The sequence below is a fragment of the Ranitomeya imitator genome, chromosome 5 (assembly GCF_032444005.1).
Source record: "Ranitomeya imitator isolate aRanImi1 chromosome 5, aRanImi1.pri, whole genome shotgun sequence".
NCBI lineage: Eukaryota > Metazoa > Chordata > Amphibia > Anura > Dendrobatidae > Ranitomeya > Ranitomeya imitator.
In genome coordinates, this window is record NC_091286.1 from 290810417 (window position 1) to 290829497 (window position 19081).

The 19081-nt window shown below is 45.6% G+C and overlaps 1 long non-coding RNA gene across 1 annotated transcript in view; it reads left to right on the forward strand.

The window, feature by feature from the left end:
* Nucleotides 1-206: 206 nt before the first annotated feature.
* LOC138680680 (uncharacterized) overlaps nucleotides 207-19081 on the forward strand; it is a 72496-nt gene continuing 53621 nt past the window's right edge. The window contains exon 1 of the long non-coding RNA XR_011321727.1: nucleotides 207-226. This is a non-coding gene — a long non-coding RNA (uncharacterized lncRNA). The remainder of the gene's footprint in view (nucleotides 227-19081) is intronic.

Genomic DNA, 19081 nt, shown 5'->3' on the forward strand with positions numbered 1-19081 from the left:
TAAAATTACTGCAAATTAATCACAGCATTAAAGACTAATGTCATTTAAATCCTGACTATTCAGAAACAAAAACATTGTTACTGTGACCTTGATCTAGAGACCTGGTGGTGACTAGTGGACTTGGGACCTTTATGGCCTCGCTCTTTCTTTTGCTAAAGTAGTTTCTCAGCAAGTTAGACAGAAGGGAGACATCTATGGCCAGCACTTTGGAATAATTTTTTGGAGGGTAAGTCAACATATATATTAAATATAAATATATTAGAGATTACAATACAGGAGAATGACTTGGGGGTATTGTGGTTACAAGTAAGCTGAGCAGCAGTACTCAATATCAGGAAGGAGCTGCAAAAGCAAGCAAGATTTTAACCCCTTTACCCCCAAGGGTGGTTTGCACGTTAATGACCGGGCCAATTTTTACAATTCTGACCACTGTCCCTTTATGAGGTTATAACTATGGAACGCTTCAACAGATCCTGATGATTCTGACAATGTTTTCTCATGACATGTTGTACTTCATGATAGTGGTAAAATTTCTTTCATACCTGCGTTTATTTGTGAAAAAAATGGAAATTTGGCAAAACTTTTAAAATTTTGCAATTTTCCGACTTTGAATTTTTATGCCCTTAAATCACAGAGATATGTCACACAAAATACTTAATAAGTAACATTTCCCACAAGTCTACTTTACATCAGCTCAATTTTGGAACCAAATTTTTTTTTTCGTTAGGGAGTTATAAGGGTTAAAAGTTAACCAGCAATTTCTCATTTTTACAACACCATTTTTTTAGGGACTACATCACATTTGAAGTCACTTTGAGGGGTCTATATGATAGAAAATACCAAAGTGTGACACCATTCTAAAAACTGCACCCCTCAAGGTTCTCAAAACCATATTCAAGAAGTTCATTAACCCTTCAGGTGTTTCACAGGAATTTTTGGAATGTTGAAAAAAAAAAATGAACATTTAACTTTTTTTTCGCAAAAAATTTACTTTAGCTCCAATTTTTTATTTTACCAAGGGTAACAGGAGAAATTGGACCCCAAAAGTTGTTGTGCAATTTGTCCTGAGTACGCTGATACCCCATATGTGGCGGTAAACCACTGTTTGGGCGCATGGCAGAGCTCGGAAGGGAAGGAGCGCCTTTTGACTTTCCAATGCAAAATTGACTGGAATTGAGATGGGATGCCATGTCGCGTTTGGAGAGCCCCTGATGTGCCTAAGCATTGAAATCACCCACAAGTGACACCATTTTGGAAAGTAGACTCCCCAAGGAACTTATCTAGATGTGTGGTGAGCACTTTGAACCCTCAAGTGTTTCACTACAGTTTATAACGCAGAGCCGTTCCACAAAAATTATTTTTTAGCCCCCAGTTTTGTATTTTCCCAAGGGTAACAGGAGAAAATGGACCCCAAAAGTTGCTGTCCAATTTGTCCTGAGTACGCCGATACCCCATATGTGGGAGAAAACGACTGTTTGGGCGCATGGCAGAGCTCAGAAGGGAAGGAGCGCCGTTTGGAATGCAGACTTAGATGAAATGGTCTGCAGGTGTCACATTGCGTTTTCAGAGCTCCTGATGTACCTAAGCAGTAGAAACCCCCCACAAGTGACCCCATATTGGAAACTAGACCCCCCAAGGAACTTATCTAAATGTGTTGTGAGAACTTTGAACCCCCAAGTGTTTCACTGCAGTTTACAACGCAGAGCCGTGAAAATAACAATTCTTTTTTTTCCACAAAAAATATTTTTTAGCCCCCAGTTTTGTATTTTCCCAAGGGTAACAAGAGAAATTGGACCCCAAAAGTTGTTGTCCAATTTGTCCTCAGTATGCTGTTACCCAAATGTAGGAGAAAACTACTGTTTGGGCGCATGGCAGAACTTGGAAGGGAAGGCGCGCCGTTTGGAATGCAGACATAGATGGAATGGTCTGCAGGCATCACATTGCATTTGCAGAGCCCATGATGCACCAAAATATCAGAAACCCCCCACAAGTGACCCCATATTGGAAACTAGTCCCCCCAAGGAACTTATCAAGATGTGTTGTGAGAACTTTAAACCCCCAAGTGTTTCACTGCAGTTTATAACACAGAGCCATGAAAATAAAAATTATTTTTTTTTCCACAAAAAATATTTTTTAGCCCCCAGTTTTCTATTTTCCCAAAGGTAACAGGAGAAACTGGACCCAAAAATTGTTTTCCAATTTGTCCTGAGTACGCTGATACCCTATATGTGGGGGGAACCACCGTATGGGCGCATGGCAGAGCCTGGAAGGGAAGGAGCGCTGTTTGGAATGCAGACTTAAATGGAATGGCCTGCATTTGTCACATTGCGTTTGCAGAGCCCCTGATGTACCTAAACAGTAGAAACCCCCACAAGTGACCCCATATTGGAAACTAGACCCCCCAAGGAACTTATCTGGATGTGTTGTGAGAACTTTGAACCCCCAAGTGTTTCACTACAGTTTATAACGCAGAGCCATGAAAATAAAAAATCATTTTTTCCCACAAAAATGATTTTTTAGCCCCCTCAATTTTTATTTTCCCAAGGGTAACCAGAGAAATTGGACCCCAAAAGTTGTTGTCCAATTTGTCCTGAGTACGCTGATAGCCCATATCTTGGGGTAAACCCCTGTTTTGGCGCACGGGAGAGCTCGGAAGGGAGGAAGCATTGTTTTACTTTTTCAATGCAGAATTGGCTGGAATTGAGATCGGACGCCATGTCGCGTTTGGAGAGGCCCTGATGTGCCTAAACAGTGGAAACCACCAATTCTAACTGAAACCCTAACCCAAACACACCCCTAACCCTAATCCCAACCCTAACCATAACCCTAACCATACCCCTAACCCGAACATGCCCCTAATCCCAACCAGATCACTAACCCCAACACACCCCTAACCCTAATCCCAACCCTAACCACACCCCTAACTCCAATACACCCCTAACCCTTATCCCAACCATTAACCTACCCACACACCTAACCTTGACACACCCCTAACCCTAATCCCAACCATAAATGTAATCCAAACCCTAACCCTAACTTTGGCCCCAACCCTAACTTTAGCCCCAACCCTAACCCTAACTTTAGCACCCACCCTAACCCTAACTTTATCCCCAAACCTAACCCTAACTGTAGCCCCCACCCTAACTGTAGCCCTAACCCTAACTTTAGCCCCAACTCTAACCCTTACTTTAGCCCCAACCTTAACCCTAACTGTAGCCCCAATCCTAACCCTAACTGTAGCCCCAGCCCTAACCCTAACTTTAGCTCCAACCCTAACCCTAACTTTAGCCCGAACCCTAACCCTAACTGTAGCCCCAACCCTAACTGTTGCCCCAACCCCAACCATAACTGTAGCCCCAACCCTAACTGTAGCCCTAACCCTAACTTTAGCCCCAACCTTATCCCTAACTTTAGCTCCAACCCTAACCCTAACTTTAGCCCCAACCCTAACCCTAATGGGAAAAAGGAAATAAATACATTTTTTAAATTTTATTATTTTTCCCTAACTCTGGGGATGATGAATGGGGGTTTGATTTACTTTTGTAGCGGGTTTTTTTAGCGGATTTTTATGATTGGCAGCTGTCACACACTAAAAGACACTTTTTATTGCAAAAAATAGTTTTTGCGTCTCCACATTTTGAGAGCTATAATTTATCCACATTTTGGTCCACAAAGGTCTTGTTTTTGCGGGACGAGCTGACGTTTTTATTGGAACCATTTTTGGGAATGTGACATTTTTTGATCGCTTTTTATTCCGATTTTTGGGGGGCATTTATATTATAAATTAGAAATAAAATGTTCGTTTTTAGTACTTGGTTGAAAACCCTTTGTTGGCAATGACTGCCTGAAGTCTTGAACTCATGGACATCACCAGACGCTGTGTTTCCTCCTTTTTGATGCTCTACCAGGCCTTCACTGCGGTGGTTTTCAGTTGTTGTTTATTTGTGGGCATTTCTGTCTGAAGTTTAGTCTTTAACAAGTGAAATGCATGCTCAATTGGGTTGAGATCGGGTGACTGACTTGGCCATTCAAGAATATTCCACTTATTTGCTTTAATAAACTCCTGGGTTGCTTTGGCTTTATGTTTTGGGTCATTGTCTATCTGTAGTATGAAACGACGACCAATCAGTTTGGATGCATTTGGCTGGATCTGAGCACACAGTATGGCTCTGAATACCTCAGAATTCATTTGGCTGCTTCTGTCCTGTGTAACATCATCAATAAACACTAGTGACCCAGTGCCACTGGCAGCCATGCATGCCCAAGCCATCACACTGCCTCCGCCGTGCTTTACAGATGATGTGGTATGCTTTGGATCATGAGCTGTACCACGCCATCGCCATACTTTTCTCTTTCCATCATTCTGGTAGAGGTTGATCTTGGTTTCATCTGTCCAAAGAATGTTCTTCCAGAACTGTGCTGGCTTTTTTAGATGTTTTTTAGTAAAGTCCAGTCTATCCTTTTTATTCTTGTTGCTTATGAGTGGCTTGCACCGCGCAGTGAACCCTCTGTATTTACTTTCATGTAGTCTTCTCTTTATGGTAGATTTGGATATTGATACACCTACCTCCTGGAGAGTGTTGTTCACTTGGTTGGCTTTTGTGAAGGGGTTTCTCTTCACCATGGAGATTATTCTGCGATCATCCACCACTGTTGTCTTCCGTGGGCGCCCAGGTCTTTTTGCATTGATGAGTTCACCAGTGCTTTTTCTTTTTTTCTTAGGATGTACCAAACTGTAGATTTTGCCACTCCTAATATTGTAGCAATTTCTCGGATGGTTTTTTTCTGTTTTCGCAGTTTAAGGATGGCTTGTTTCACCTGCATGGAGATCTCCTTTGACCACATGTTTACTTCACAGCAAAACCTTCCAAATGCAAGCACCACACCTCAAATCAACTCCAGGCCTTTTATCTGCTTAATTGAGAATGACATAACGAAGGGATTGCCCACACCTGTCCATGAAATAGCCTTGGAGTCAATTGTCCAATTACTTTTGGTCACTTTAAAAACAGGGTGGCACATGTTAAGGAGCTGAAACTCCTAAACCCTTCATTCCAATTTCAAATGAAAGCTGAAAGTCTGAACTTCAACTGCATCTGAATTATTTTGTTTAAAATTCATTGTGGTAATGTCTATAACCAAAATTAGAAAAATGTTGTCTCTGTCCAAATATATATGGACCTAACTGTACATCATTTTTTTATGCTTTGGCGCTTTTATACTATAATTATTTTTTATATAAAATAGATTTTATTTTTGCATCGCTTTATTCTGAGGACTATAACTTTTTTAGTTTTTTGCTGATGATGCTGTATGGCGGCTCGTTTTTTGCAGGACAAGATGACGTTTTCAGCTATACCATTTTTTTTTATATCTCATTTTTTGATCGTGTGTTATTCCACTTTTTGTTTGGCGGTATGATAATAAAGCGTTGTTTTTTGCCTGTTTTTTTTTATGGTGATCACTGAAGCGGTTAACTAGTGGGACAGTTTTATAGGGCGGGTCGTTACGGACGCTGCAATACTAAATATGTGTACTTTTATTGTTTTTTTTTATTATTTAGACAAAGAAATGTATTTATTGGAACAATATTTTTTTTTCCTTATTTAGGATTTTTTTTTTTTACACTTGTAAATATTTTTTTTTTTACTTGTTTACATTGCCCTGGGGGGGACATGACTGTATAGTGTCAGATCGCTGATCTGACACTTTGCAATGCACTGTGTCAGATCAGCGATCTGGCAGGCACTGCAGGGAAGCTTGCCGGCACCTGCTTTGAGCAGGCACTTGCAGCCCTGCAGGACCCGGAAGGCCCCCCGTGGCCATTTTGGATCTGGGTCTGCAGGGAGGAGGAGGTAGGAGATGTGATCACGATCGGGTCAGAGCCCCTCTCCCTGCGCGATGCTTCCCTATGCCGCCGGAGCGCTGCGATCATATTTGATCGCAGTGTTCCGGGGGTTAGTGTGCTGGCAGCGGTCTGTGACCGCATCTAGCTGATACAGCTGACCGCGGTGATGAGGGAAGGAGCGTTGCACTCCTTCTCCCATCATCTCCCACATCATCTGACAGCAGGCGCGATGACATCACTACCCGGCGCCCGCTGTCAGGAGATGAGCGGGAGCAGGGAGCGCCACTGGAACAGGTAGGAAGAGAGGTGAGTATTTATTGTGTTTTTTTATGGGGTGCTGTCTTATATACTGGATCTGCCTATGGGGGGGTGTGCTGCCTTACATACAGGATTTGCCTATGGGGGGCTGCCTTACATACAGGATCTGCCTCTGGGGGGTGCTGCCTTACATACAGGATCTGCCTATGGGGAGTGCTGCCTTACATACAGGTTCTGCCTATGGGGGGTGCTGCCTTATATACAGGATCTGGCTATGGGGGGGTACTGCCTTATATACAGGATCTGCCTATGGGGGGGGTGCTGCCTAATATATAGGATCTGCCTATGGGGGATGCTGCCTTACATACAGGATCTGCCTATGGGGGGTGCTGCCTTATACTACAGGGTCTGCCTATGTGGTGCTGCCTTATACTACAGAATCTGCCTATGGGGTGGTGCTGCCTTATACTACAGAGTCTGCCTATAGGGGTACTGTCTTATACTACAGGGTCTGCCTAAAGGGGTACTGCTTTATACTACAGGGTATATAGGGGCACATATGGCAGCAGCAGCTCAGTATTGGGATATTAGGTGCAATAATAGGGACATACCGCAGCAGCGGCTCAGTATTGGGGTATCAGGGGCAGTAATAGGGTCACATATGGCAGCAGCGGCTCAGTATCGGGGTATCAGATGCAGTAATAGGGTCGCATACGGTAGTAGAGGCTCAGTATCGGGGTATCAGGTGCAGTAATAGGGACACATACGGCAGCACAGGCTCAGTATTGGGGTATCAGGTGCAGCAATAGGGACACATACGGCAGCAGAGGCTCAGTATTGGGGTATCAGGTGCAGCAATAGGGACACATACGGCAGCAGCAGCTCAGTATTGAGGTATCAGGTGCAGTAATAGGGACATATATGGCAGCAGCGGCTCAGTATTGGGGTATCAGGTGTAGTAATAGGGACACATACGACAGCAGCGGCACAGTATTGAGATATCAGGGGCAGTAGTAGGGACACATACAGCAGCAGCAGCTCAGTATTGGGGTATCAGGTGCAGTCATAGGGACACATACGGCAGCAGCGGCTCAGTATTGGGTATCAGGGGCAGTAATAGGGTCACATACAGCAGCAGCTCGGTATTGGGGTATCAGCAGGATGAGAGACACATACGGCAGCAGCGGCTCAGTATTGGGGTATCAGCAGGATGAGGGAATAGATGATGATGGGCTGGAATGTGAGAAGTGAAATATGTCTTTGTTGTATTCTCTGCAGGTGAGTCGTGGCTGAAAGAAGTTGTCATGTCAGTCTGGGCCAGTGAACAATTCCATCAGAGAGAATGTCAGCGGTAAGTCATTATCTGTAACTAGAGTTGAGCGACTTTTACTTTTTAGGATCGAGTCGGGTTTCGCGAAACCTAACTTTGTCAAAAGTTGGGTCGGGTGAAATCGGCCGATTATTGCGAAAAGTCGGGGGCCGACCGAAACACGAAACCCAATGCAAGTCAATGGGGAATCAAAGTTGGCAGTGAGTGGAGGACAGGAAAACACCTACAGTGCCCATTTTAATGCCAAAAACATTAATTCTTATTTCTTAAGCTTGTCAATCTTAATTTACTTTATAATAATAGTTAGGCATTGAAAACAGGGAGTCATTTGGCTAAAGTTGTGGGGGGGGGGGTAGGGCTGGCTCAAGATTTTCGTGGGCCCAGGAAACGCGGAATATGTCACGGCAGTGGAGCAGGGAGAGGTAAGTATTTCAACTTTGCAAGTGCTGTGATCCTGAGCAAGCAGGGGGGGCCCACTCGTTGGCACTTGGCACTGGCACAGGGCTCCTCATAGTACGGCGGTGTGTTTGATGGCAGGTGGCGCCTCCCACTGCCAGAGACACTTTTGCGTACTATGAGGGGCCCTGTGCCAGTGATGTCACCAACGAGTATGCCCCCCATCTGATGTGATGAAGGAACCAGCACTTTCATCTGCACCTTCTTTATCCCCGTGTCAGGTGGTATAGTATGCGGGAAGGGGAACCTGACTTTCAGCAGGGTCAGATTCAGGCTGTGTAAAGTGCAAGGGGAATGTAGTGGTCTGGGTCAATGTACCAGCAGACTCATCTAGCAGTGGCTGGGCAATGGGCAGGATGAGGAGGAAACACAGATATAGGCCCAAATAATAAAGTAGGCTAGTAGGCTAAATGCAGTTCAAAATTGGTAACAGGACTAAACAGGCGGCATAGCTTTGTTCAGTGGAGGACAACTGTAATGAGTGGCGCAGACACAGTTAGTAGGCCCAAAATAAAAAAGTAGGCTAAAAGCAGTTCAAAATTGGTAACAGGACTAAACAGGCGGCATTGCTTTGTTCAGTGGAGGACAATTGTAATGAGTGGCGCAAACACAGTAGGCCCACAATAAAAAAGTAGGCTAAATGCAGTTCAAAATTGGTAACAGGACTAAACAGGCGGCATAGCTTTGTTCAGTGGAGGACAACTGTAATGAGTAACGCAGACACAGTTTGCAGGCCCACAATAAAAAAGTAGGCTAAATGCAGTTCAAAATTGGTAACAGGATTAAACAGGCGGCATTGCTTTGTTCAGTGGAGGACAACTGTAATGAGTGGCGCAGACACAGTTTGCAGGCCCACAATAAAAAAGTAGGCTAAATGCAGTTCAAAATTGGTAACAGGGCTAAACAGGTGGCATAGCTTTGTTCAGTGGAGGACAACTGTAATGAGTGGCGCAGAAACAGTTTGCAGGCCCACAATAAAAAAAGTAGGCTAAATGCAGTTCAAAATTGGTAACAGGGCTAAACAGGTGGCATAGCTTTGTTCAGTGGAGGACAACTGTAATGAGTGGCGCAGACACAGTTAGTAGGCCCAAAATAAAAAAGTAGGCTAAAAGCAGTTCAAAATTGGTAACAGGACTAAACAGGCGGCATAGCTAGGTACTGGGGTGGGCTCCTCTGCTGAGTAGCAGACAGTTGTAGAAGGCGCAAAGTATTAACTGGTCAAAATGGAGGCCAGGGCCCCTGTATATTTTAACTATCCTCTATCATTTCAACAAATTTGTATTGGCAGTGCATTGAAGGATTTAACAGCACAGACTACACAGTGGTGGAGCAGGGAGAGGTAAGTATTGCAAGTGGTAGAGCACTGTTCGAGCTGGGGGGAACACTCTCACGTGGGTGGCGGTACTGGAACAGCGCCCCTCATATTACGACCATGTGTCTGATGTTGGTTGTGCACCACCACCGTCAGAGACACTTCATTGTACTATGAGGGACCCTGTGCCAGTGCCGTCGCCCAAGAGTGGGCGCACCCACCTGTCCAGGCAAACGGCACTCGCACGGTACTTGCACCAAGTGGTGACCACGGCCCCGTGGGGGGAGTCAGCCCATTTAGGGAGGTATAAAAATGGCCTATGGTGGACATTCAGCAGCTGCAAATGGCGGAATTGGAGAAGTCAGTAAGAGGAGGCCAAAAGCAAGACATTTTTCAGGCAAGCTACGTGTCAGCAGGAGAAGGTGGGGCAAAATAATTTGAAATCCATGATTGGTTCATTTTAATGAAGGTTAGATCATCAACATTCTGGGTAGCCAGACGTGTCCTTTTTTCGGTCAGTATTGAACCAGCAGCACTGAAGACTCTTTCTGATAGCACACTAGAAGTAGGGCAAGCGAGCTCCTGTAATGCATATTCTGCCAATTCAGGCCAGGTGTCTATTTTAGATGCCCAGTAATCAAAGGGGAATGACCTGTGAGGGAGAACATCGATAAGGGAGGAAAAGTAGTTCGTAACCATACTGGAAAAATGCTGTCTCCTGTGACTTTGAATCGATGCAGCACACCTGTCGTGTCAGCGGTCATTGCGAAATCACTCCACAACCTGGTCATAAAACCCCTCTGTCCAACGCCACTTCGGATTTGTGCACCTCTAACACCTCTTCCATGTAGCCACCTACGGCTTGTGTGAGAACCATCACCGCCGCTGTGTGCTGGGAATGCCTGAACCAAACAGTCCACAAGAGTTGCTTGTTTGGTAGCCAATATTTGCTCTAGGTTCTCATGTGGCATGATATTTTGTAATTTTCCTTTATATCGTGGATCCAGTAGGCAGACCAACCAGTAATCGTCATTGGTCATCATTTTGATAATGCGGGAGTCCCTTTTTAGGATACGCAAGGCATACTCAGCCATGTGGGCCAATGTTCCAGGTGTCAATTCACTGCTTGTGCTGGGTTGAGGAGCACTTTCTTGCAAATCAACATCACTTGTGTCCCGCAAAAACCCTGTACCTGACCTTGCAACGCCACCAGTTTCTATTGCCCCCTGTAAAGCATCCTCCTCCCATAAATATTCATCCCCATCATCCTCCTCCTCTTCGTCCACCACCTTGTCCAGGAGAGTTCCCTGAGCAGACAATGGCTGACTGTCATCAAGGCTTCCCTCCTCCTCGGCTGCAGACGCCAGGTCCTTAATGTACATCAAACTTTGCATCAGCAGACACATTAGTGGGATGCTCATGCTTATGATGGCGTTGTCTTCACTTACCAGCCGTGTGCATTCCTCAAAACACTGAAGGACTTGACAGAGGTCTTGGAGCTTCGACCACTGCACACCAGACATCTCCATGTCTGCCATCCAACTGCCTGCCCGTGTATGTGTACCCTACCACAAATTAATTACAGCATGCCTCTGTTCGCACAGCATCTGAACCATGTGCAGTGTGGAGTTCCACATTGTTGCAACGTCTATTATTAGGCGGTGCTGGGGAAGATTCAGCGATCGCTGATGGTTCAGCATGCAGCTGGAGTGTACAGGCGACTGGTGGATGTGCAAAGTCTTCGCACCTTCAGGAGCAGGGCTGGTAACTCCAGATAATTTTTGAGGAAGCACTGCGCCACCAGTTCAAGGTGTGAGCCAGGCAAGGTATGTGTTTAAGTTCTGAAAGGGCTATGGCAGCCATAAAATTCCTTCCGTTATCACTGACTACCTTGCCTGCCTCAAGATGTACACTGCCCAGCCATGACTGAGTTTGTTGCTGCCAGTACTCGGCCAGTACTTCTGCGGTGTGTCTGTTGTCGCCCAAACACTTCATTTCTAACACAGCCTGCTGATGCTTACCACTAGCTGTTCGATAATGGGACACCTCGTGTGCAACACTGGCAGCTGCGGATGGAGTGGTCGTGCGACTGTGCTCTGTGTACGAGCTTTCGCTTCTGGAGGAGGAGGAGGAATGGCGAACGCCTACAGCCAAATGTTTCCTAGACCGTGGGCTAGGCAGAACTGTCCCACTATGGCTGTCCACTGTGGACCCTGCATCCACCATATTAACCCAGTGTGCTGTGATGGACACGTAATGTCCCTGGCCATGCCTACTGGTTCATGCATCTGTTGTGAGGTGCACCTTTCTACTGACTGATTGCCTCAGTGCAATGACAATGCGGTCTTTGACATGCTGGTGGAGGGCTGGGATGGCTTTTCTCACAAAGAAGTGTCGACTGGGTAGGTCATAGCGTGGTACTGCGTAGGCCATCAGGGCTTTGAAAGCTTTGCTTTCAACCAACCGCTAGGGCATCATCTCCAACGAGATTAGTCTAGCAATGTGGGTGTTCAAACCCTGTGTACGCGGATGAGAGGATGAGTACTTTCTTTTCCTAACGAGAGTCTCTTGTAGGGTGAGCTGGACTGGAGACGTGCATATGGTGGAACTAGCGGTGGTGGTGGTGGACATGGCGGATTGACAGAGGGTTGGTGATGTACTCTCGATGTTGGCCTACATACAGTGTTTCCTACCAATAACCTTGTGATTCCCTGACTGCTTTGGCCTTGCGACGATACCTCCACATTTGCTGCTGGTGGTGTCCTAACCGGTGGGCTTACAGTGAGGAAGCAATGTAGCGTTGCTGACTACTTCATTCTGAGCAGGTGTACCAATGGTACGGGACGTTTGGTAGTTAGTCCAGGCTTGCAAGTGCATGCTGGTTAAATGTCTAAGCATGCACGTTGTATTTAAATTTTGAAGATTCTTCCCTCTGCTAAAGGTCTTTGAGCATTTCTTACAGATAACTTTTGACTGATCATTCAGATCTTGGTTAAAAAATTGGCACACTGCACTCTTCCTACTATGGAATATTTTTTCAGGCATTGCACGCTGTGCTACTTTCACCGGATGGCCACGCTGAAGTAGATGGCTGCTGCGGATCATCCTTCTCCACTTCTGAGCTACTGGCAGCGGCACCCTCTTCCCCCAATGGCTGCTAATCTGGGTCAACAACTGGGTCATCTATCACCTCCTCTTCAATGTCACAACTGGGTCATCTATCACCTCCTCTTCAATGTCATGTGCACCTTCCTCTGTGTCACCGAGTAAGGTGCTATAGCGTTCGGGACAGGGCACCATAGTTTCATCAGGGTCAGATTCTGGCTCAGTACACTGCGAGGGCAATGTAGTGATCTGAGTCAATGGAACAGCATTATAATCTAGCTGTGGCTGTGCATCAATGCACTGCATGTCCGATTCATCTTGTAATGGGCAGTTAACTATTTCCCGTTCTAACCCAGGCATGGTATGTGTAAAGAGCTCCATGGAGTAACCTGTAGTGTCCCCTGACGCATCCTTCACTTTTGGTTTGGGTGAAGGACACAAGGAAACGTCTTGTTCCTGACCGGGAGCATCCACTGACGACTCGCTGCTTTTATATTTGGAACTTTCTGAAGAGGAGGCGAAAGAGCTAGAGGCTGAGTCAGCAAGGAAAGCCAAAACTTTTTCCTGCCGTTACGGCTTTAAAAGCTGTTTTCCTACTCCCAGATAAGGGAGCCTTCGAGGCCTTGTGTAGCCAGATGATGAAGCCGGCTCAACACCTCCAGCCTTAGGTGCCATTGTGCTTTTGCCACTACCACCAGATGCACCACCACCACCATCAGTACCAGCTCGCAACCACCGCCCACAGCCTCTTCCACCTGATCCTTTCCTGGGGTCTGATAACAAATACTGATGTAAAATATAGCCATGTCACAGTGCCCTAAATCCTCACTAATGGATCTGACAGTGTGAGCTGCAGTGAAGCCGCGGAGGTTAGAAGCGTTAAAGGAGTTTTCCTTTTTCAATAATTCCCGTCCCCCAATTGCCGTTTTAAAAACAAACAAATTGTCCTCTTCTCACCCTCCCCAGGACAGACTGCAGTATATGGTCACTCCTATGACATCCATCTTCCTGTATTCCCCGCACTTACAACTGGCTGCTACACCTGAGTGTGACATGCTCATTTAGGGAAAGTTCTGTTGCATATTTTCATGCAATAAAACCATATTACAGAGTATTACAGTTCCAGAAAAGTGGATGACAGGTATATAATCAAAAAGGCAAAAAACGTAAGCTTCCCCATGAGAAGATCCACGCACGGAGACTTGTAACGGGTGAGAGGTCGTCAGAAGCAAAGAGCAGTGATCCAGCATCAGAATCTTCTATTACAAGCCAAACTTTATGGTGCAAAAATAGAGAAAGGAAATCACAACTTCATCTCTAAAAAACATTCAAAAATGATACAAGCGCTTTTCAGATGACGGTCTTGATCATTGAGTGTTTTTGCTTCTGACATGTAAGTAAATCTCTCGCCCTTGCCCCTTTATTGATACTAAAGAATGTGAAAGGCATGGAATTTTTTAAATCAGCAGCAGTCACTTTTTCTTGTGGTTAATATGTGTTTTATTTTGAGGTTTTCTCAGTAGACTTTAATGAGCTGCAGAAAGTCAGCATATAAAAAATGTATGTATGTTTCTGTTGCGTTTCTGTAGCAAAAATGGATGTAATCCACACAACATTATAATTATTATTATTATAGCACCATTTAATCCATGGCTCTTTACATGTGAAAAGGGGTATACTGTACATAATAAAAACAAGTCCCCTTCCCGACCTCCGCCGTACTATTACTGCAGAGGTCAAGACCCCTGCTTTGATGTGGGCTCCGGCAGTGAGCCCGCATCAAAGCCGGGACATGTCAGCTGTTTTGAACAGCTGACATGTGCCCGCAATAGCGGCGTGTGAAATGGCGATTCACCCGCCGCTATTAACTAGTTAAATGCCGCTGTCAAATGCTGACAGCGGCATTTAACCGGCGCTTCCAGCCGCGTGGCCGGAAATGCTCACATCGCTGACCCCGTCACATGATCGGGGGTCAGCGATGCGTCAGCATATTAACCAGAGGTCTCCTTGAGACCTCTATGGTTACTGATGCCGGCCTGCTGTGAGCGCCACCCTGTGGTCCCATATAACTGTCCCATATAATGCTGCACATGACCCCATAAGATGCTCCATATAGATAACTGTCCCATATAATACTGCACATGGCCACATAAGATGCTCCATACAGACATTTGCCCCCATATAATGCTGCACATGGCCACATAAGATGCTCCATACAGATATTTGCCCCGTATAATGCTCCACAAATGTTGATTATGACCCATAAGATGCTCCATACAGATATTTACCCCAATACAATGCTGCACATGGCCCCATACAGATGCCCCATACAGATATTTGCCCCCATATCATGCTGCACATGGCCACATAAGATGCTCCATAGAGATATTTTCCCCATATGCTGTTGCTGCGAAGAAAAAAATAAAAAAATTACATACACACCTCTCAGGCCCCAGGCACTTGCTATACTCACCTTTCCCGTTCCACCGCTGACTGCCGCTGTGTCTTCCCATCCTCTGCGCCGACGTTCAGGAAGAGGCCGGCGCGCACTAATCATGTCACCGCGCCCTCTGACCTGAGCGTCACTGCGGAAGACACAGCGGCACCGACGGTGGAACGAGGAGCAGGTGAGTATCGCGCACTGCCCCGTCATACTTACCTGCTCCTGGTGCTGTCGCTGCACGTCTGTTCCCCGGCGCCGCATTTTCTTCCTGTAGTGAGCGGTCACCGTTACCGCTCATTACAGTAACGAATATGCAGCTCCACCTCTATGGGAGGTGGAGCTGCATATTCGTTACTGTAATGAGCGGTACCATGTGACCGCTCACTACAGGAAGAAGCTCTGCAGCGCTGGAAGAAGCAGGGACGTGCAGGGACCGCACCAGGAGTAGGTGAGTATAATTAGACAGCCCCCGCTCCCCGTCCCCTGCTGACCCCTGGGTATGACTCGAGTATAAGCTGAGAGGGGGACTTTCAGCCCCAAAAAGTAGGCTGAAAATCTCGGCTTATACTCTAGTATATACGGTACATTTTTTTGGTCACTGCGGCATTAAAATGCAATAACGGGTGATCAAAAGAACGTATCTGCACCAATATGGTATCATTAACCCCTTTCTGACATCGGACGTACTATCCCGTCCATGTGGGGTGGGCCCCTATGACCATGGACGGGATAGTACGTCCAGCGCGATCGGCGGCGCTCACGGGGGGAGCGCCGCCGATCGCGGCCGGGTGTCAGCTGCCTATCGCAGCTGACATCCGGCACTATGTGCCAGGAGCGGTCACAGACCGCCCCCGGCACATTAACCCCTGGCACACCGCGATCAAAGATGATCGCGATGTGCCGGCGGTGCAGGGAAGCACCGCGCAGGGAGGGGGCTCCCTGCGGGCTTCCCTGAGCCCCCCGCAGCAACGCGATGTGATCGCGTTGCTGCGAGGGTCTTACCTCCCTCCCTCCCTCCCTCGAGCCCCGGATCCAAGATGACCGCGGATCCGGGTCCTGCAGGGAGGGAGGTGGCTTCACAGAGCCTGCTCAGAGCAGGCACTGTGAAGGCTGCAGCGCTGCATGTCAGATCAGTGATCTGACAGAGTGCTGTGCAAACTGTCAGATCACTGATCTGTGATGTCCCCCCCTGGGACAAAGTAAAAAAGTTAAAAAAAAAATTTTCAAATGTGTAAAAAAAAATAAAAAAAAATATTCCAAAATTTATTCCCATAAATACATTTCTTTATCTAAATAAAAAAAAACAAACAATAAAAGTACACATATTTAGTATCGCCGCGTCCGTAACGGCCCGACCTATAAAACTGGCCCACTAGTTAACCCCTTCAGTAAACACCTTAAGAAAAAAAAAAAAAAAACGAGGCTAAAAACAACGCTTTATTATCATACCGCCGAACAAAAAGTGGAATAACACGCGATCAAAAAGACAGATATAAATAACCATGGTACCGCTGAAAATGTCATCTTGTCCCGCAAAAAACGAGCCACCATACAGCATCATCAGCAAAAAAATAAAAAAGTTATAGTCCTGAGAATAAAGCGATGCCAAAATAATTATTTTTTCTATAAAATAGTTTTTATTGTATAAAAGCGCCAAAACATAAAAAAATGATATAAATGAGGTATCGCTGTAATCGTACTGGCCCGAAGAATAAAACTGCTTTATCAATTTTACCAAACGCGGAACGGTATAAACGCCTCCCCCAAAAGAAATTCATGAATAGCTGGTTTTTGGTCATTCTGCCTCACAAAAATCGGAATAAAAAGCGATCAAAAAATGTCACATGCCCGAAAATGTTACCAATAAAAACGTCAACTCGTCCCGCAAAAAACAAGACCTCACATGACTCTGTGGACCAAAATATAGAAAAATTATAGCTCTCAAAATGTGGTAACGCAAAAAATATTTTTTGCAATAAAAAGCGTCTTTCAGTGTGTGACGGCTGCCAATCATAAAAATCCGCTAAAAAACCCGCTATAAAAGTAAATCAAACCCCCCTTCATCACCCCCTTAGTTAGGGAAAAATTAAAAAAATGTATTTATTTCCATTTTCCCATTAGGGCTAAGGTTAGGGTTAGGGCTAGGGTTAGGGCTAGGGTTAGGGCTAGGGTTAGAGCTAGGGCTAGGGCTAGGGTTAGGGCTAGGGTTAGGGCTAGGGTTAGGGCTAGGCCTACAGTTTGGGTTGGGGCTAAAGTTACAGTTAGGGTTTAGATTACATTTATGGTTGGGAATAGGGTTGGGATTAGGGTTAGGGGTGTGTCTGGGTTAGAGGTGTGGTTAGGGTTACTGTTGGGATTAGGGTTAGGGATGTGTTTGGATTAGGGTTTCAGTTATAATTGTGGGGTTTCCACTGTTTAGGCACATCAGGGGCTCTCCAAACGCGACATGGCGTCCGATCTCAATTCCAGCCAATTCTGCGTTGAAAAAGTAAAACAGTGCTTCTTCCCTTCCGAGCTCTCCCGTGTGCCCAAACAGGGGTTTACCCCAACATATGGGGTATCAGCGTACTCAGGACAAATAGGACAACAACTTTTGGGGTCCAATTTCTCCTGTTACCCTTGGGAAAATACAAAACTCGGGGCTAAAACATATTTTTTGTGGGGAAAAAAAAAGATTTTTTATTTTCACGGCTCTGCGTTATAAACTGTAGTGAAACACTTGGGGGTTCAAAGTTCTCACAACACATCTAGATTAGTTCCCTGGGGGGTCTAGTTTCCAATATGGGGTCACTTGTGGGGGGTTTCTACTGTTTAGGTACATTAGGGGTTCTGCAAACGCAATGTGACGTCTGCAGACCATTCCATCTAAGTCTGCATTCCAAATGGCGCTCCTTCCCTTCCGAGCTCTGCCATGCGCTCAAACGGTGGTTTCCCCCAACATACGGGGTATCAGCGTACTCAGGACAAATTGGACAACAACTTTTGGGGTCGAATTTCTCCTCTTACCCTCGGGAAAATACAAAACTGGGGGCTCAAAAATAATTTTGGGGGGAAAGATTTTTTTTTTTAATTTTCACGGCTCTGCGTTACAAACTGTAGTGAAACACTTGGGGGTTCAAAGCTATCACAACACATCTAGATGAGTTCCTTAGGGGGTCTAGTTTCCAAAATGGTGTCACTTGTGGGGGGTTTCTACTGTTTAGGTACATTAGGGGCTCTGCAAACGCAATGTGACACCTGCAGACCATTCCATCTAAGTCTGCATTCAAATGGCACTCCTTCCCTTCTGAGCCCTCCCATGTGCCCAAACAGTGGTTCCCCCCACATATGGTGTATCATCGCACTCAGGACAAATTGGGCAACAAATTTTGGGGTTCAATTTCTCCTGTTACCCTCAGGAAAATACAAAACTGGGGGCTAAAAAAATAATTTTTGTGGGAAAAATTTTTTTTATTTTTACGGCTCTGCATTATAAACTTCTGTGAAGCACTTGGTGGGTCAAAGTGCTCACCACACCTCTAGATAAGTTCCTTAGGGGGTCTACTTTCCAAAATGGTGTCACTTGTGGGGGGTTTCAATGTTTAGGCACATCAGTGGCTCTTCAAACGCAACATGGCGTCCCATCTCAATTCCTGTCAATTTTGCTTTGAAAAGTCAAACGGCGCTCCTTCCCTTCCGAGCTCTCCCATCCGCCCAAACAGTGGTTTACCCCCACATATGGGGTATCAGCGTACTCAGGACAAATTGTACAACATCTTTTGGGGTCCAATTTCTTCTCTTACCCTTGGGAAAATAAAAAATTGGGGGCGAAAAGATAATTTTTGTGAAAAAATATGATTTTTTATTTTTACGGTTCTACATTATAAACTTCTGTGAAGCACTTGGTGGGTCAAAGTGCTCACCACACCTCTAGATAAGTTCCTTAGGGGGTCTACTTTCCAAAATGGTGTCACTTGTGGGGGGTTTCAATGTTTAGCCACATCAGGGGCTCTCCAAACGAAACATGGCGTCCCATCTCAATTCCAGTCAATTTTGCATTGAAAAGTCAAATGGCACTCCTTCGCTTCCGAGCTCTGCCATGCGCCCAAACAGTGGTTTACCCCCACATGTGGGGTATTGGCATACTCAGGACAAATTGTACAACAATGTTTGGGGTCCATTTTCTCCTGTTACCCTTGGTAAAATAAAACAAATTGGAGCTGAATTAAATTTTTTGTGAAAAAAAGTTAAATGTTAATTTTTATTTAAACATTCAAAAAATTCCTGTGAAGCACCAGAAGGGTTAATAAACTTCTTGAATATGGTTTTGAGCACCTTGAGGGGTGTAGT